This window comes from Ambystoma mexicanum, chromosome 9 (assembly GCF_040938575.1).
Source record: "Ambystoma mexicanum isolate Mex_15411 chromosome 9, UKY_AmexF1_1, whole genome shotgun sequence".
Taxonomy (NCBI): domain Eukaryota; kingdom Metazoa; phylum Chordata; class Amphibia; order Caudata; family Ambystomatidae; genus Ambystoma; species Ambystoma mexicanum.
Window position 1 is genome coordinate 298106078 of NC_090931.1, and position 20685 is coordinate 298126762.

The window sequence follows — 20685 nt, forward strand, 5'->3', positions numbered from 1 at the left end:
ACCCATGTCACCCACCACCCCCACCCCCCAGCACTGTGGGGCACCTGCCAGCAGGCCCCCACCCATGTCACCCACCACCACCACCCCCCAGCAGTGCAGGGGCATCCTCCACCAGGCCCCCACCCATGTCTCCCACCACCCCCACCCCCCCAGCCACCAGGGGCATCCTCCACCAGGCCCCCACCCATGTCTCCCACCACCCCCACCCCCCAGCCACCAGGGGCACCCTCCACCAGGCCCCCACCCATGTCTCCCACCACCCCCACCCCCCAGCAGTGCAGGGGCAGCCTCCACCAGGCCCCCACTCATGTCTCCCACCACCCCCACCCCCCAGCAGTGCAGGGGCAGCCTCCACCAGGCCCCCACTCATGTCTCCCACCACCCCCACCCCCCAGCAGTGCAGGGGCAGCCTCCACCAGGCCCCCACTCATGTCTCCCACCACCCCCACCCCCCAGCCAACAGGGGCACCCACCACCAGGCCCCCACCCATGTCTCCTACCACCCCCACCCCCCAGCACTGTGGGGCACCTGCCAGCAGGCCCCCACCCATGTCCAACCCATGTCTCACACCACCCCACCCCCCAGCAGTGCAGGGGCATCCTCCACCAGGCCCCCACCCATGTCACCCACCACCCCCACCCCCCAGCCACCAGGGGCACCCTCCACCAGGCCCCCACTCATGCCCAACTCATGTCTCCCACCACCCCCACCCCCCAGCACTGTGGGGCACCCTCCACCAGGCCCCCACCCATGTCACCCACCGCCCCCACCCCCCAGCCACCAGGGGCACCCTCCACCAGGCCCCCACCCATGTCTCCCACCACCCCCACCCCCCAGCCACCAGGGGCATCCTCCACCAGGCCCCCACCCATGTCTCCCACCACCCCCACCCCCCAGCCACCAGGGGCACCTTCCACCAGGCCCCCACCCATGTCTCCCACCACCCCCACCCCCCAGCCACCAGGGGCACCCTCCACCGGGCCCCCACCCATGTCTCCCACCACCCCCACACCCCAGCAGTGCAGGGGCAGCCTCCACCAGGCCCCAACTCATGTCTCCCACCACCCCCACCCCCCAGCAGTGCAGGGGCAGCCTCCACCAGGCCCCCACTCATGTCTCCCACCACCCCCACCCCCCAGCCACCAGGGGCACCCTCCACCAGGCCCCCACTCATGCCCGACTCATGTCTCCCACCACCCCCACCACCCAGCACTGTGGGGCACCCTCCACCAGGCCCCCACCCATGTCACCCACCACCCCACCCCCCAGCCACCAGGGGCACCCTCCACCAGGCCCCCACCCATGTCTCCCACCACCCCCACCCCCCAGCCACCAGGGGCACCCTCCACCAGGCCCCCACCCATGTCTCCCACCACCCCCACCCCCCAGCCACAAGGGGCACCCTCCACCAGGCCCCCACCCATGTCTCCCACCACCCCCACCCCCCAGCAGTGCAGGGGCAGCCTCCACCAGGCCCCCACTCATGTCTCCCACCACCCCCACCCCCCAGCACTGTGGGGCACCTGCCAGCAGGCCCCCACCCATGTCCAACCCATGTCTCCCACCACCCCCACCCCCCAGCAGTGCAGGGGCATCCTCCACCAGGCCCCCACCCATGTCACCCACCCCCCAGCCACCAGGGGCACCCTCCACCAGGCCCCCACTCATGCCCAACTCATGTCTCCCACCACCCCCACCCCCCAGCACTGTGGGGCACCCTCCACCAGGCCCCCACCCATGTCACCCACCACCCCCACCCCCTAGCCACCAGGGGCACCCTCCACCAGGCCCCCACCCATGTCTCCCACCACCCCCACCCCCCAGCACTGTGGGGCACCTGCCAGCAGGCCCCCACCCATGTCACCCAACACCCCCACCCCCCAGCAGTGCAGGGGCATCCTCCACCAGGCCCCCACCCATGTCTCCCACCACCCCCACCCCCCAGCCACCAGGGGCACCCTCCACCAGGCCCCCACTCATGTCTCCCACCACCCCCACCCCCCAGCACTGTGGGGCACATGCCAGCAGGCCCCCACCCATGTCTCCCACCACCCCCACCCCCCAGCCACCAGGGGCACCCTCCACCAGGCCCCCACCCATGTCTCCCACCCCCCCCACCCCCCAGCACTGTGGGGCACCTGCCAGCAGGCCCCCACCCATGTCTCCCACCACCCCCACCCCCCAGTCACCAGGGGCACCCTCCACCAGGCCCCCACTCATGTCTCCCAGCGTGCTACGTGTATTTCAGGGGTGCGCGGGAAGTTCCACACGCGAATAGCCTGGGCGCGTGTATTTCAGGGGTGCGCGGGAAGTTCCACACGCGAATAGCCTGGGCGCATGTATTTCAGGGGTGCGCGGGAAGTGTTACACGCGATTTCAGCAGGGTACGTGTATTTCAGGGGTGCGGGGAATTCTCACACGCGATTTGGCTTGGTACGTGTATTACAGGGGTGCGTGGGAAGTTACACACGCGATTAGGCTGGGTGGGTCCTCACAGGTGTTCCCTGTACACCCTCGACTGCCCCTGCAGGCAGCCCACAAAACAGGGGACTACCCTGCACACCTGCTCATGTCCCCCTGCACCTCCACCCCCCAGCAGTGCAGGGGCAGCCTCCACCGGCCCCCACCCATGTCTCCCACCACCCCCACCCCCCAGCAGTGCAGGGGCAGCCTCCACCAGGCCCACACTCATGTCCCCTATCACCCCCACCCCCCCGCCACCAGGGGCACCCTCCACCAGGCCCCCACCCATGTCTCCCACCACCCCCACCCCCCAGCAGTGCAGGGGCAGCCTCCACCAGGCCCCCACTCATGTCTCCCACCACCCCCACCCCCCAGCCACCAGGGGCACCCTCCACCAGGCCCCCACTCATGCCCGACTCATGTCTCCCACCACCCCCACCCCCCAGCCACCAGGGGCATCCTCCACCAGGCCCCCACCCATGTCTCCCACCACCCCCACCCCCCAGCCACCAGGGGCACCCTCCACCAGGCCCCCACCCATGTCTCCCACCACCCCCACCCCCCAGCACTGTGGGGCACCTGCCAGCAGGCCCCCACCCATGTCACCCAACACCCCCACCCCCCAGCAGTGCAGGGGCATCCTCCACCAGGCCCCCACCCATGTCTCCCACCACCCCCACCCCCCAGCCACCAGGGGCACCCTCCACCAGGCCCCCACTCATGTCTCCCACCACCCCCACCCCCCAGCACTGTGGGGCACATGCCAGCAGGCCCCCACCCATGTCTCCCACCACCCCCACCCCCCAGCCACCAGGGGCACCCTCCACCAGGCCCCCACCCATGTCTCCCACCCCCCCACCCCCCAGCACTGTGGGGCACCTGCCAGCAGGCCCCCACCCATGTCTCCCACCACCCCCACCCCCCAGTCACCAGGGGCACCCTCCACCAGGCCCCCACTCATGTCTCCCAGCGTGCTACGTGTATTTCAGGGGTGCGCGGGAAGTTCCACACGCGAATAGCCTGGGCGCGTGTATTTCAGGGGTGCGCGGGAAGTTCCACACGCGAATAGCCTGGGCGCATGTATTTCAGGGGTGCGCGGGAAGTGTTACACGCGATTTCAGCAGGGTACGTGTATTTCAGGGGTGCGGGGAATTCTCACACGCGATTTGGCTTGGTACGTGTATTACAGGGGTGCGTGGGAAGTTACACACGCGATTAGGCTGGGTGGGTCCTCACAGGTGTTCCCTGTACACCCTCGACTGCCCCTGCAGGCAGCCCACAAAACAGGGGACTACCCTGCACACCTGCTCATGTCCCCCTGCACCTCCACCCCCCAGCAGTGCAGGGGCAGCCTCCACCGGCCCCCACCCATGTCTCCCACCACCCCCACCCCCCAGCAGTGCAGGGGCAGCCTCCACCAGGCCCACACTCATGTCCCCTATCACCCCCACCCCCCCGCCACCAGGGGCACCCTCCACCAGGCCCCCACCCATGTCTCCCACCACCCCCACCCCCCAGCAGTGCAGGGGCAGCCTCCACCAGGCCCCCACTCATGTCTCCCACCACCCCCACCCCCCAGCCACCAGGGGCACCCTCCACCAGGCCCCCACTCATGCCCGACTCATGTCTCCCACCACCCCCACCCCCCAGCCACCAGGGGCATCCTCCACCAGGCCCCCACCCATGTCTCCCACCACCCCCACCCCCCAGCCACCAGGGGCACCCTCCACCAGGCCCCCACCCATGTCTCCCACCACCCCCACCCCCAGCACTGTGGGGCACCTGCCAGCAGGCCCCCACCCATGTCACCCACCACCCCCACCCCCCAGCAGTGCAGGGGCATCCTCCACCAGGCCCCCACCCATGTCTCCCACCACCCCCACCCCCCAGCCACCAGGGGCAGCCTCCACCAGGCCCCCACCCATGTCTCCCACCACCCCCACCCCCCAGCCACCAGGGGCACCCTCCACCAGGCCCCCACCCATGTCTCCCACCACCCCCACCCCCCAGCAGTGCAGGGGCAGCCTCCACCAGGCCCCCACTCATGTCTCCCACCACCCCCACCCCCCAGCAGTGCAGGGGCAGCCTCCACCAGGCCCCCACTCATGTCTCCCACCACCCCCACCCCCCAGCAGGGCAGGGGCAGCCTCCACCAGGCCCCCACCCATGTCTCCCACCACCCCCACCCCCCAGCACTGTGGGGCACCTGCCAGCAGGCCCCCACCCATGTCTCCCACCACCCCCACCCCCCCGCCACCAGGGGCACCCTCCACCAGGCCCCCACCCATGTCTCCCACCACCCCCACCCCCCAGCAGTGCAGGGGCAGCAGGCAGTCATGCAGCAGCAGGTGGGAGCGTGCTCGGGGCTCTGGGGGGCAGTAGTTCGGCCTTCCGGGCAGGAGCGTGGTATTCCGTGTGCGTACGCGTGGCCAGCTTGGTACTGAGTGATTTGGCACGTGAAAATCCTGCACGTCAGCGTGAAAACCGAGGAAAGGCCCTCAGCGCGTAAGCGCGTCTGTGACGTGACCCGCACAGGTGTTTCCCACACAGCACGTGATGACAGAGCACACGTGGAAAGACTGCACGTCAGAGTGTAATCGCGTGTGATTGGTGGAAATGGCCCTACACGCAGAAGTGACAAAGCGTGTGATTGGTGGAAATGGCCCTACATGCAGAAGTGACAAAGCGTGTAATTGGTGGAAATGGCCCTACACGCAGAAGTGACAAAGCATGTAATTGGTGGAAATGGCCCTAGCGCGTACACGCCAGAACGGTCAAGGGAGCGAAAGCGTGACTTTAGCACTCCGAATGTGCGCTCCACTATGCCCCGGGTCGTAATGTGGGCTGTGTTATATCTTACCTCGGGTGGCGTGGTGGGGTTCCGAATTGGCGTCATCATGTGGGGGCTGAGAGGGTAGGCACTGTCCCCTGTGGAGGTGGTGATTGGTATCATTGGTGGGGTTGTGACCTTGCTCAGTATCCAACATGCATGCATGTGCAGTGGCATACATACTCACCAAGCAGCCATGTATCGCCATGCCGCCCAGCTTCTAGGTCCCGGCTTAGGGTGGACATTCGGTAAATGAAGCTGTCGTGGGTGGACCCGGGATAGTTGGCATATACTGAGGTGATGATTCCCTTGGCATTACATGCTACCTGCACGTTGATGGAATGCCAGTGCTTGCGGTTCCTATAGATGTGCTCAGATGCCCTGGGGGGACGTAGAGCCACATGGGTGCAGTCGATGGCACCTAGCACTTTGGGGAATCGTGCCACACCGTAAAAATCCAGGGCGGCAGCATGCCTTTCTGCAGGTGTTCTGGGCAGGTATATGTGCCTGCGGACTGATGGGCGTGCAGTGATGATGTTCAAGACCTGGTGTAGGCAGCGTGACTGGGTGGCCTGTGACACCCCACCCACTATGGCACTTGTCCGCTGAAATGATCCAGTGGCTAAGAAGTGCAGTACATTGAGGACCTTCTCCAGGGGGCTGAGTGCTTGGGAGCACAGGGTGGGTGATGTGAGGTCATCCTCCCACTCACTCACCAGGTCCAGTATTATGTGTGGTGGAAACCTGTACCTCCCATACACCTGGTCATCAGGCATCCCGAAAAGGCTGGTTCTGGGTGTGAATATTCTGGCCCTGACTATCCTCCTCCTCCTCCTTTGGTAGCCCACTGCCACTGCTGCTAGGAACAGTATGTTCATCCTGGCGTCTGAGCTTGTTATTGTTAAAGTGCGCAAATTTATGCTTTGCGCGTGTTCTAGGCGAGCGTGTGACCCGCGCACCCCTGGAATCCAGTTCCCAGTCCAATAGCGTGTGGAAATTCCCACGCACCACGGGATACAGGTGCGCTGACGTACTTGCGTGTGTAAGTGCCCGCGCACCCATGAAATACACGTACATAGGCCAATCGCGTGTAGCGCACTTTTGTCCAATTACACGCGATGACACTCTGACGTGCAGTATTTCCACGTGTGCTCCGTCATCACGTGCTGAGTGGGGAACACCCGTGCGGGTCACGTCACAGACGCGCTTACGCGCTGAGGGACTCTGGTCCAATAGAATCGTGTATGCGTGCTGACGCGCTTACGCGCTAAGGGCCTTTCCTCGGATTTCACGCTGACGTGCAGGATTTTCACGTGCCAAATCACTCCGTATCAAGCTGGCCACGCGAAAACACACGGAAGACCACGCTCCTGCCCAGAAGGCCGAGTTTCTGCCCCCCAGTGCCCCGAGCAGCCTCCCACGTGCCATCTGCTGCTGCCTGCCTGCCTGCCTGCCTGCCTGCTGCCACCGTGCCCTGCCATTTGGTGCCTGCACATCAGCCATCTGCAGGGGTCCAGTTGCTGTGTCCACCCCTGCTGGAACTGAAGACTCCCGACTGGGATTACATCGCTCCACAGCCCAGCCCCAGGACCCAGTTGCCCACCCACACCTGCCTCTGGGGTTGCCATGTCGGGCACTTCCACATCTGGCACCAGTGGCAACCCCAGGCCAGAGGGGCAGAGGGGCACCAGCTTCACTGCCACCGAAGTTGGTGTCCTGGTGGAGCATGTCCTGGGGCAGTATGATGCCCTCTTTGCATCGTCCCGCGCCAGCAAGGAAGGACGGGAGAGGATCTGGGCCGACTGTGTGGTTGCCATCAACGCGGAGGGGGTGGCAACCCGCAACGTCCTGAAGATCAAGAAGCGCTGGGAGGACTTGAGGTCCAGGACCCTTGTGAAGGCCCGGCGCCTCGTGGAGGGGGGCCGGGGCCGCATGAGTTCCATCCAGATGAGGGTCCTGGAACGCGTACGCCCAGCGCTCCACGCCCAGATCCTTGAGAGGGAGGCCCGTCTGGAGTTGAGCGGTAAGTGTCCAAGCATTACTGTGTGAGACAGGGCATGTTGCGGTGTGCTGGTTCTATGATACTTGCCTGTATGTGTGCCATAGGCCATGTATGCATGTATGTGTGCAGGGACATCATGGTAATGCATGTGCGACCAGTGATGTGTGACCCACATGGTTGTTGCATGTGTTCAAATGCCGCATGGGGAGCCCTATGCAGATTTTGAACATGAGAGCATGCCAGTCTCTGTACCTGGACATGGGTGGGGGTGAGGGATGGGTGCTGATGCCAGGTACATATATGGTAGCCATGTCTGTGTGCCTGACCTGCATGTCTGTGACTTGTGCATGCCATGGATGCATGACACATGTGTGTGACAATGCACAGATTCAGTGAAGCAGCCAAATTACCATTGTATCCGCTGTGTTTGGTGTTTTTGGGGCCAGATGGATGTGACTGAGGTGAAGTGTGTGCATGTGATAGGCATGAGCCATGATGCATGTGAGTTACATATCATTGAATGTTTCAAGAGTCCATTGGACATGCATGGAAATGTCCATGGCATGCACCATGCCCGTTACTGTGTGTGTTTTGCCTGGACTGACCCATGTGTTCTGGAGGGACATGATGGAAGTGTACTTTGACAGTGGTGCTCATCTGCTATTGCTTCCTGTCTAGGGGACCATTGTACAGTGCCCTGATGCTTGTGTTCTTTGTCTCCCTCTACGCAGCGGCTAGTGAAGAAGAGGGCGGAGACGGCGCTGTGGAGCAAGGCGGCGGGGATGCCCCCACGGCTGCAGCGGAAGGGGTGGGTGAGCCCCCACAGGGGCCTGCTACGGTGGGAGACGGTGAGGAGCCATCCAGGTTGGTGGTTTGCACAGAGGAGGAGGAGGCCGCCACTGGGGCACACATGGGGCCTGGTGGGGGCATCCCTGCTGGTGCAAGTGGTGCAGTCCAGGGCCAGGGGCAGGAGGCAGCACAGGTCACCGTGGAGGGGCCTGTGCATGTCACTGTCCCTGACCCTGTGAGTGCACCACCATGCACCAGCAGGGATGCCCCGTCCCAGGCCCGTCCGCAGGTAGAGGGGATGTCCATGTCACCTGACTCCCCTCCACCTGCGGACGTGGGAACCCCTGGCCGTGTGGAGAAGGTCCTGATTGGGGTCGCGATGCGCACGGCTGTGATTTGTGATGCCGTGCGTGCTTCCCAGGAGGAGCACGCACATCATCACGAAGTGCACCGTGCCGACGTGGCCCAATTGGGATCGGCCATGTTCGGGGGTTTCCTGCATGTGTTGGCCAATCTGGCGGCCCTCTCCTCCTCTGTGCAGGCTATACACCAGTCGTTCTCCTTGCCGTCTTCCGGCCCAGATGCCACCAGGGCCCCCTGTGGACCTGCCCCGACCAATGCAGCCAGCTCGGTGGGGATCCCATCCCTGCCACAGTTGGGAGTCGGAGGTCCAGCAGGGGTGGACAACACAGCAACTGCACCCCAGCAGATGGAAGATGTGACAGCATCATCGGGCAGGGCACGTGCACGACGGCGTCGGTGGTTTCCATCAGCCTGGATGCCGTCGTGCTGGCAGAGGCAGTGGCGTCGGAGGCAGCAGCAGGCTCGACGTGGGAGGCATCAAGGCTCGGGGCCATCAAGATCAGAGGGGCACGCATCGGCCGGAGGGCAGGGCAACCCTGGGATGGTGGTGTCTTCCGTGTGGGAGCAGTTGGTCCAGCGGATAGGTGCGGAGCGGCAGCGGGCGGAAGAGGAGCGGCTCACCATGGTCAGGGCGGAGTTCTCCATGCGTCGGGCGTTGAGGCGGGCTGAGTGCCTCGAGGAAGCTCGCAGGGAGTTTGAGCTGGACATGGGGTTATCCCTGCGAGACCTCGGGGCCAGGACAGAGTCCCGCCTCCAGGACATCGACATGGAGTTCGATGATGCCCTGGCCAGCAACATCACCGAGTGAGCCGCAGGACTTGCCCGCTGCCTTTGTATATAGTTATTTAGTTAGTTAGTGTTAGGTTTCCTTTATTAATTTTTATTTTTTTGGACCGCTCGGACAATGGCCACTTTTTTGTATATATTATTTTCATTAGGTAGTAGTAGGTTTCATTTATGGTGTTGGGCTCATGGACCCTGGAATATTCGTGTATATGGTTTGCTTTTTGAAGAAACATTTTTTTTATTAATTATTGTGTTCACCATGAGGAAATGGTTTTTCATTATTTTCCTTCCACATGATATTGCTTTGGACAACATTTGTTTTTGGATTACTTTGTTTTTTTTATTTTTACATTTGTTCTCGGACATGGACCATTTATTTTGTTATCCCCATTGTTGTATGTTTGATTTGTTTACTTATTTTTCATCTTTAATACATGTTTTTTTAACTTTCACTTGTGGTATTTTCTCATTGGTTTCATACATGTCATGATATGGGTTTTGACATTCACTTGCACCCATTGTGTATGTGTGTGTGACGGACATGTGTTCATTTACAGACTTGCCATTGGGGTTGTATCATGTAATTGCATTGACTATGTGGGTGGATGCAATCCTTGCCTGGGTGTTTGTGCTGGGTATGCTGCCCATTACTGCCATGATTGAGTATCGTCAGGACCTGGGGGCAGGGGGACATGTGTGGGTGCCTGGTGGAGGCTGCCCCTGCACTGCTGGGGGGTGGGGGTGGTGGGAGACATGGGTGGGGGCCTGGTGGAGGATGCCCCTGCACTGCTGTGGGGTGGGGGTGGTGGGTGACATGGGTGGGGGCCTGCTGGCAGGTGCCCCACAGTGCTGGGGGGTGGGGGTGGTGGGAGACATGGTTGGGGGCCTGGTGGAGGCTGCCCCTGGTGGCTGGGGGGTGGGGGTGGTGGGAGACATGGGTGGGGGCCTGGTGGAGGATGCCCCTGCACTGCTGGGGGGTGGGGGTGGTGGGTGACATGGGTGGGGGCCTGCTGGCAGGTGCCCCACAGTGCTGGGGGGTGGGGGTGGTGGGAGACATGGGTGGGGGCCTGGTGGAGGGTGCCCCACAGTGCTGGGGGGTGGTGGGAGACATGAGTTGGGCATGAGTGGGGGCCTGGTGGAGGGTGCCCCTGGTGACTGGGGGGTGGGGGTGGTGGGTGACATGGGTGGGGGCCTGGTGGAGGATGCCCCTGCACTGCTGGGGGGTGAGGGTGGTGGGAGACATGGGTGGGGGCCTGGTGGAGGATGCCCCTGCACTGCTGGGGGGTGGGGGTGGTGGGTGACATGGGTGGGGGCCTGCTGGCAGGTGCCTCACAGTGCTGGGGGGTGGGGGGGGGTGGGAGACATGGGTGGGGGCCTGGTGGAGGCTGCCCCTGGTGGCTGGGGGGTGGGGGTGTTGGGGGACATGGGTGGGGGCCTGGTGGAGGGTGCCCCTGGTGGCTGGGGGGTGGGGGTGGTGGGAGACATGGGTGGGGGCCTGGTGGAGGATGCCCCTGCACTGCTGGGGGGTGGGGGTGGTGGGAGACATGGGTGGGGGCCTGGTGGAGGATGCCCCTGCACTGCTGGGGGGTGGGGGTGGTGGGAGACATGGGTGGGGGCCTGGTGGAGGATGCCCCTGCACTGCTGGGGGGTGGGGGTGGTGGGTGACATGGGTGGGGGCCTGCTGGCAGGTGCCCCACAGTGCTGGGGGGTGGGGGTGGTGGGAGACATGGGTGGGGGCCTGGTGGAGGCTGCCCCTGGTGGCTTGGGGGTGGGGTGGTGGGAGACATGGGTGGGGGCCTGGTGGAGGGTGCCCCTGGTGGCTGGGGGGTGGGGGTGGTGGGAGACATGGGTGGGGGCCTGGTGGATGATGCCCCTGCACTGCTGGGGGGTGGGGGTGGTGGGAGACATGGGTGGGGGCCTGGTGGAGGCTGCCCCTGGTGGCTGGGGGGTGGGGGTGGTGGGAGACATGGGTGGGGGCCTGGTGGAGGCTGCCCCTGGTGGCTGGGGGGTGGGGGTGGTGGGAGACATGGGTGGGGGCCTGGTGGAGGATGCCCCTGCACTGCTGGGGGGTGGGGGTGGTGGGTGACATGGGTGGGGGCCTGGTGGAGGGTGCCCCTGGTGGCTGGGGGGTGGGGGTGGTGGGTGACATGGGTGGGGGCCTGGTGGAGGATGCCCCTGCACTGCTGGGGGGTGGGGGTGGTGGGAGACATGGGTGGGGGCCTGGTGGAGGATGCCCCTGCACTGCTGGGGGGTGGGGGTGGTGGGTGACATGGGTGGGGGCCTGCTGGCAGGTGCCCCACAGTGCTGGGGGGTGGGGGTGGTGGGAGACATGGTTGGGGGCCTGGTGGAGGCTGCCCCTGGTGGCTGGGGGGTGGGGGTGGTGGGAGACATGGGTGGGGGCCTGGTGGAGGATGCCCCTCCACTGCTGGGGGGTGGGGGTGGTGGGTGACATGGGTGGGGGCCTGCTGGCAGGTGCCCCACAGTGCTGGGGGGTGGGGGTGGTGGGAGACATGGGTGGGGGCCTGGTGGAGGCTGCCCCTGGTGGCTGGGGGGTGGGGGTGGTGGGAGACATGGTGGGGGCCTGGTGGAGGGTGCCCCTGGTGGCTGGGGGGTGGGGGTGGTGGGTGACATGGGTGGGGGCCTGGTGGAGGATGCCCCTGCACTGCTGGGGGGTGGGGGTGGTGGGAGACATGGGTGGGGGCCTGGTGGAGGCTGCCCCTGGTGGCTGGGGGGTGGGGGTGGTGGGTGACATGGGTGGGGGCCTGGTGGAGGATGCCCCTGCACTGCTGGGGGGTGGGGGTGGTGGGAGACATGGGTGGGGGCCTGGTGGAGGCTGCCCCTGGTGGCTGGGGGGTGGGGGTGGTGGGAGACATGGGTGGGGGCCTGGTGGAGGATTCCCCTGCACTGCTGGGGGGTGGGGGTGGTGGGTGACATGGGTGGGGGCCTGGTGGAGGATGCCCCTGCACTGCTGGGGGGTGGGGGTGGTGGGAGACATGGGTGGGGGCCTGGTGGAGGATGCCCCTGCACTGCTGGGGGGTGGGGGTGGTGGGTGACATGGGTGGGGGCCTGCTGGCAGGTGCCCCACAGTGCTGGGGGATGGGGGTGGTGGGAGACATGGGTGGGGGCCTGGTGGAGGGTGCCCCTGGTGGCTGGGGGGTGGGGGTGGTGGGTGACATGGGTGGGGGCCTGGTGGAGGGTGCCCCTGGTGGCTGGGGGGTGGGGGTGGTGGGTGACATGGGTGGGGGCCTGGTGGAGGATGCCGCTGCACTGCTGGGGGGTGGGGGTGGTGGGAGACATGGGTGGGGGCCTGGTGGAGGATGCCCCTGCACTGCTGGGGGGTGGGGGTGGTGGGTGACATGGGTGGGGGCCTGGTGGAGGGTGCCCATGGTGGCTGGGGGGTGGGGGTGGTGGGTGACATGGGTGGGGGCCTGTTGGAGGATGCCCCTGCACTGCTGGGGGGTGGGGGTGGTGGGAGACATGGGTGGGGGCCTGGTGGAGGATGCCCCTGCACTGCTGGGGGGTGGGGGTGGTGGGAGACATGGGTGGGGGCATGGTGGAGGCTGCCCCTGGTGGCTGGGGGGTGGGGGTGGTGGGTGACATGAGTGGGGGCCTGGTGGAGGATGCCCCTGCACTGCTGGGGGGTGGGGGTGGTGGGAGACATGGGTGGGGGCCTGGTGGAGGCTGCCCCTGGTGGCTTGGGGGTGGGGGTGGTGGGAGACATGGGTGGGGGCCTGGTGGAGGATGCCCCTGCACTGCTGGGGGGTGGGGGTGGTGGGAGACATGGGTGGGGGCCTGGTGGAGGATGCCCCTGCACTGCTGGGGGTGGGGGTGGTGGGTGACATGGGTGGGGGCCTGGTGGAGGGTGCCCCTGGTGGCTGGGGGGTGGGGGTGGTGGGTGACATGGGTGGGGGCCTGGTGGAGGATGCCCCTGCACTGCTGGGGGGTGGGGGTGGTGGGAGACATGGGTGGGGGCCTGGTGGAGGATGCCCCTGCACTGCTGGGGGGTGGGGGTGGTGGGTGACATGGGTGGGGGCCTGCTGGCAGGTGCCCCACAGTGCTGGGGGCTGGGGGTGGTGGGAGACATGGGTGGGGGCCTGGTGGAGGGTGCCCCTGGTGGCTGGGGGGTGGGGGTGGTGGGAGACATGGGTGGGGGCCTGGTGGAGGCTGCCCCTGGAGGCTGGGGGGTGGGGGTGGTGGGAGACATGGGTGGGGGCCTGGTGGAGGATGCCCCTGCACTGCTGGGGGGTGGGGGTGGTGGGAGACATGGGTGGGGGCCTGGTGGAGGCTGCCCCTGGTGGCTGGGGGGTGGGGGTGGTGGGAGACATGGGTGGGGACCTGGTGGAGGCTGCCCCTGGTGGCTGGGGGGTGGGGGTGGTGGGAGACATGGGTGGGGGCCTGGTGGAGGATGCCCCTGCACTGCTGGGGGGTGGGGGTGGTGGGTGACATGGGTGGGGGCCTGGTGGAGGGTGCCCCTGGTGGCTGGGGGGTGGGGGTGGTGGGTGACATGGGTGGGGGCCTGGTGGAGGGTGCCCCTGGTGGCTGGGGGGTGGGGGTGGTGGGTGACATGAGCAGGTGTGCAGGGTAGTCCCCTGTGGTGTTTGCTGCCTGCAGGGGCCGTGGAGGGTGTACAGGTAATACCTGGGAGCACACAGCCAAATCGCGTGTGGAACTTCCCGCGCACCCCTGCAATCCACGTACCCTGCCTAATCGCGTGTGGAACTTCCCGCGCACCCCTGAAATCCACGTACCCGGCCAAATCGCGTGTGTAACTTCCCGCGCACCCCTGTAATCCACGTACCCGGCCAAATCGCGTGTGTAACTTCCCGCGCACCCCTGAAATCCACGTACCCTGACAAATCGCGTGTGGTACTTCCCGCGCACCCCTGAAATCCACGTACCCTGACTAATCGCGTGTGGAACTTCCCGCGCACCCCTGCAATCCACGTACCCTGCCTAATCGTGTGTGGAACTTCCCACGCACCCCTGAAATCCACGTACCCGGCCAAATCGCGTGTGGTACTTCCCGCACACCCCTGAAATCCACGTACATGGCCAAATCGCGTGTGGAACTTCCCGCGCACCCCTGCAATCCACGTACCCTGCCTAATCGCGTGTGGAACTTCCCGCGCACCCCTGAAATCCACGTACCCGGCCAAATCGCGTGTGGAACTTCCCGCGCACCCCTGTAATCCACGTACCCTGACTAATCGCGTGTGGAACTTCCCGCGCACCCCTGAAATCCACGTACCCGGCCAAATCGCGTGTGGAACTTCCCGCGCACCCCTGAAATCCACGTACCCTGCCTAATCGCGTGTGGAACTTCCCGCGCACCCCTGCAATCCACGTACCCTGCCTAATCGCGTGTGGAACTTCCCGCGCACCCCTGAAATCCACGTACCCGGCCAAATCGCGTGTGGAACTTCCCGCGCACCCCTGAAATCCACGTACCCTGCCTAATCGCGTGTGGAACTTCCCGCGCACCCCTGAAATCCACGTACCCGTCCATATCGCGTGTGGAACTTCCCGCGCACCCCTGAAATCCACGTACCCTGACAAATCGCGTGTGGTACTTCCCACGCACCCCTGTAATCCACGTACCCGGCCAATTCGCATGTGAGACTTCCCGCGCACCCCGGTATACACGCACACATTTTTTTTCTGTCAGCGCGTGTCTGTGTTTGTGGGTACCCCTTTGCACGTCATTTGTCCTGGAGGGCCACAGTATTGGGCATTCATCATGGCTGTATATAGGTGCTATTTGTTGGCGCACCTTTTGGCGCACATTTCTTCCAGGCGCAGAGACGCTACCGCCTGCTTTCTTGTGGCGGTCGTGTTTTTGCCTGTGCGCTGGTTTGAGCATGCGCTTTTTTGCCCTATTCTATTCCATGAATACGTGTTGTAGGCGAGCGTGTGGGCGTTCCGCGCACTTGTACCCTGTGCTTCCCCCGTGACGCCCACATTTTGGCAAGTTGTTCCCCATTCCGAGTGGTACGCCCCGTGTTCCGCCTACTTTTGTTGCGTGCGCCGCGCTATGTGCGATTTTCGCTGTGGCCTGTGCGATTTTCGCTGTGACCTGGCGCACGCTGTTTGATGGCCTGTGCGCCAACGTGCGCCGCGCACTTTTTTATCGCACATCCGCTGGTTTTCTCGCGCACGGACTTCCATGAATCGACGTGCGCTGCTTTTCGTGCGATTTTCGCACTTGCACTGCGATTTTCGCTATTCCACTGCGAATCGCACGTTTTTGCCCACTTGCGCCGCGCTAATTATTCCATGAATCGGCCTGTAAGTCATGGCCTAGGACCATTCCCTCACTCTGCTTTACAGAAGCGGCAGCAGCAGCGACAGCTCGCAAACATATTGGCAAAGCGCATGCAACAGGATCAAGGGCGGAAGAGTAGTAGCCGCACGGCCTATTCTTCCCTCCGTGTTCCTGTGTTAACACAGCCAAAGCACATCCATCACATTCATGCACAAACAACACAAAGGCCTTGTCATAATTTGGAGTACCCAGAACTGGTGCAGAGCATAACGCAGTTTTGAGAAGCTCAAATGATCGTTGATGTTCCAATTTCCATGGCAGCGGCAAAGAAATGCCCTTCTTCGTCAAAGCCAACATCGGTTTTATCACTAGTGAAAAGTTTGGGATCCACAACCTACAGTAAGAAGCCATACCTATTAAGGCTCTGACTTCCTTCTGTGTATTTGGAACAGACATGCCAGAAATGTGTTTTATTCTTTCAGGTGTCAATCTTCTCCCCTCCTTTGACAGGAGGTACCCTAAATAGGCGACCTCCTGACAACAATATTGAAATCTTTTGAGCGAAGCTTTATGAACGTTTTTAGCCAGATGAACAAGCAACGATACAGTGCCTTCTTTACAAGCACTTTCAGAATCTGCAGCTAAAAGCAAGTCATCGACATACTGAAGCAGTGTACAAGTAGGTGGCAATTCAAGGGTATCAAACTGCTCTTTCAAAGCTCTACTATAAATGCTTGGACTTTCAGTATACCCTTGAGGTGCAAGAGTAAATGTGAACGAACGTCCCCCCAAGGTGAACGCGAACAAATATCTACTCTCCTTGTGTATAGGAATACTAAAGAAAGCATTCTTTAGATCCACAACACTAAAGTACGTAGCTGTAGCAGGGATCATTGTTAGTATCGTTGTTATATCAGGCACAATTGGAAATTGTGGGGCGACAACTTTGTTAATAGTACGAAGATCAATTATGAAACGGTATGGGATTGCATTGTCGCCTTTCTTGTATACAGGCAAAATCGGGCTGTTACATAAACTACCTGCAATCTCTTCAATCACCCCTCGATGCACAAAATCGGAGACAATGCATTTCAAAGCACGCTCGCCCTAAACTGATATTTTATATTGCGGAATGCGTGGTAGTTTAACTCCATGTTTCAAAACTATTTTAACGGGTTCGATCTGTAGCACCCCGACATCATTGTCGTCAACCGCCCACAAACATTCCGGAACAACGCTAAACTCAGGAGGCAATGGTCGAGTCGGAAACTGAGAATTGGGATGTTGCTGAGGTGAAACCGTCAGTCGCACTCCGTCAGAGGAACAATGAATTACTGCATTCAATTTCTTCAACAAATTTAACCCCAGCAAATTCTCTCCACAGTTCGAAGTCAGGAGGAAGGGACAATGGTCCGTGAAGGGACCCAAAGAAACAGACACCGGCGAAGAAACCGGGCAAGCAATTGTTATACCAGAAAACCCTACAGAAACATTTGTTTGCCCTGACAGTGGAATGTTTGGAACCGGGAATGATCAATGGAGCACTTCTGTGCTCCAGTGTCTATCAAAAACTGATGTTTCCTATTCCCCACTAACAATTCAACGTAGGGACCTTTCTGATTAACGGGAATAGGTGAAGGTTCCAAACCCTGCTTCGGGCAGTCCTAACGAAATAAAATGTCATTGGAAGGAAGCTCTTCAGAAAGGTAGGCAGCAGAAGGGTGATCAAATATGTTTCTCGTGTCTACACTCGAATTCTGATTTTCCCGTGAGAAAGGTTGCTGAAGATCTTGCAAAAACTGACCTCTATCAGGGCCCCCCGCTCTGGGGCGGCCTCTAGGTCATCTACCCATACTCCCAAATGCATTGTTTGACCTTTGGCGAAGGACGGGGCACTGTGCTCGCCAATGACCTTCCTGGCGGCAATAGGCACATTGATTAACATTCACAGGACCCGAAGGAGCGTTTCCTTTTGGGACATACTGACCTCTGGTCTGTGAAGTACCCCCTCTGGGATTTCTAACGATTTGTTGTAACAATACTTTAGTCTTCAAATCTCCTTTCCTCTTCTCTATTTTCTCTTTTTCATTATTAACGCGGTTCTCATAATACTGAGCCATGTGCAAAACTTCAGATTGGGATTTCGCCTGCCAAGCGCTCTCAGAGGGCATAATCTGTGACTGGATGTCGGGCAACAACCCACGTACAAATTTGTCCACAAACAACCTTTTCCCAGACTCTGTGCCCAAGCCCTGTCCACTGAAGTCAGAGAATACCTGTTCGAATCTATTAACAAATTCGGTGGCTCCTTCAGTTTTTCCTTGAACACAAGCCGTAACTTGTCCCAAATAATTCTTTTCTCTGGAATTATGGTTTTCAATTTTGCGACAATTCTATCAGGCAAAGTAAGTATTACCTGAGGTGGTTTCTCACCAGCTGGTCTTTCCCCATCAAACCTAGTCATGTTAGCCCACGTATCTCCTAACCGTGGCACATCGTCTATTGTTCAAACCTGCTTCCATAAATCTATGGGCAGGAGTACAGGGAATAGCAAGTCAATATCACTTAAGGTGAACACAGAGGACTGTAAAACGGACTCTATCTCTTTGTAGAATCCTGTCGGGTTTTTCCTAATATCGGGAATTGATTGTCTAATAGTGTTCACTTCCTGTCGTGAAAACGGGACGTGAACAAATTGTGATACATAATGTGCAGGGATATCCACAGCGGGTGCAGCAGTCCCAGCGTTAGCGGGAATCTCAACCTTTGGGACAAATGTCGGAGGAACCTCTCTCATAGGCAACTGAGATGTAGGTAGCTCTGACCGCTTACTAAGCAACAGAGCCAGGTCGAGCGCTAAGGCAGCTGAAGAAGTGTCGGGCGAAAAAGCCCTCTTACAAATTCCCAATAACTCTATAGGGCAACTAACCTTCTTCCTTACACATTCTTCCTGCAGGTACTGTACCATTACCTGAATCACCTTCCTCTGCATTTCTACTGTATACTGACTATACGTGTCATATACTTCATCTGGCGGTATCGATGAATCCGAGATCCATCGAATCGCATCTTTGGTACAAATTCGTACTTCCTCAGGTGCCGATCTACGACACGGAAGGAACCGTTTCTGCACATACATACTGTCGTCTTCATCATCCTCATCTCGTAATTTCTCAAAGTCCCTCCTATACTCAAACAATCTCTCAACATGACCATGTACTTTCTCCTCTGTGTCCCTCAAAAGTGCTAAAGTATTTAGATCCCTCACCCCTTGTGGGAGATCGGTATTATGTAATCTACCCCACATTACACATAAATGAGTCCCCAAACCTTCGATAAAAACATTTTTCTCGGGAAAATTGCCCATACTTGATAATGTGGAAGAAACATTAACTTGATCACCTTTCTCCATACAGTGCTTAGCCCATGCAAATAATTCCTGTTTCTTGTCTGCAGAAACAGTATTTCGAGTGACAATCTTTGACCCCGCACCCCGATCAACTTCAGTCAATACAGAACCACTCGGGAGCGGACGTGTGGGCAAATTCAATGAGGGTGGAACTATCGGCGCAAGAGGAAGGGGTGGTACAGTAGGTGGAGGAACAACAACTAGAGGAATAGGAACAGTAGGTTGTACAGGGGGAACAGGAATAACAACAGGAATAACAGCAGGAATGGGCAGAGCACCAGGGAGAGGATCATACGGAGGTGGCGCATATGCACCAGGCCTGCGTTCGTTTAACAATTTTTCAATAAATTCTTCGGAAGCATGAAAATCTTTAGAGGGATACATTTTCTGGATACCGAGTGAGAAAGCCCTATCCATATTTTTAACTGACTCCGAATGTTTTTCTTTATCATATAACAACACCTTTTCGGCATTTGTTTTATGATGGCGTGCATGTTTATCCCTACTTTTAAGCTGCTGCAACGCTTCTTTTTTCCAATTCTGCAAAACATCAAATGCTGCAGGTCTGGCCTTCTTTTTTAGCAAGACCGATTCTAGGTATTCAATACGGGGGATCTCGAAAATACCATTGATTGACCACTGAAATTCAGAGGCATGTCTGGTTTGTCTGTGCCAAATATCATTAAATACTATACTTCCAATGCCATACTTACAGTACATAGTACATGCCGGCGACCCCTCCTGTGGTGCCGGGCGGCTAAATTCCAAAGATTGTCGATCGCTGCGGAACAGAGCCCTAAAGCAGCTAGACAATTTCCCAGGCATTTCACAAAATTGGTGTTGCCTGGTCAATAATTGTGTCTGCAGATACAATACGCCAAATTCAAATTGTCAGGGTTAAATTAAGAGTCGGGTCACGACTGCACCTGACCAAACCTAAGGAGGACCGTACGGTTTACCAAAGAACTTACCTAACGAATTTTACCTTGTGTTTGGTGGTTTCGACAAATCTGCCCGCCTCAAAAATGGACCCTAGTCAAGATGCCGTGTCAGACCACACAACTATCGTCCAAGGATCGGATCGTGCAGCGCTGCCGAGGTATCGCGTCTCGTTTGGTCGGGCCCGCAGTATCACACCGTCCGATCCCGGTTCGATAGTCTGCGTCAACCTTCAATGATCCGGCATCAATCTTGAGGGTCCCTGTTCGGGCGCCAACTGTGGAAACAGAAAAATAATATGAGGCCGGGAAGCCCAGAAAGAAACACACCAACACAGGTTACAAAGAACATACAAGTGTTTTATTTAAAAGCTACAACAGTTACCAAAGTCAATTGACAAACGGATAGCTATTCGGCTCTCAGAGTAACATAACGAACTTCAACGAGAGTTCAATGCGTTAGTGAGAGAGACCGCACATTGGAATACTTGGGTCTTTTATACAATTTGTCCAGCCCTTGGCCAACCTTCTCGCGGGTTAACCATTCTGTGAGTCGGGCCTACGGGTTCCTTGCCAGGTCAATCCTTTAATGTATGCATTTTGATTAGTTTCACTGATATAGTTGTACATTTACATATAGGTCAACGGTAGGACAAGGTCTCAGTTTGCGACCCCGACAAGTGGCCTGCAGGCATATTAATTATTCATGTGTACGGAGGTCACAACGGCCAGAATCTTACTCAGAATGTCATTCGGCCTCCATTTTGATGTTCAGGGTGACTTCCATATAATAAGAGAACCTAAAATGGCGGCTTAATCCAAGATGGCGACTTACATTACTT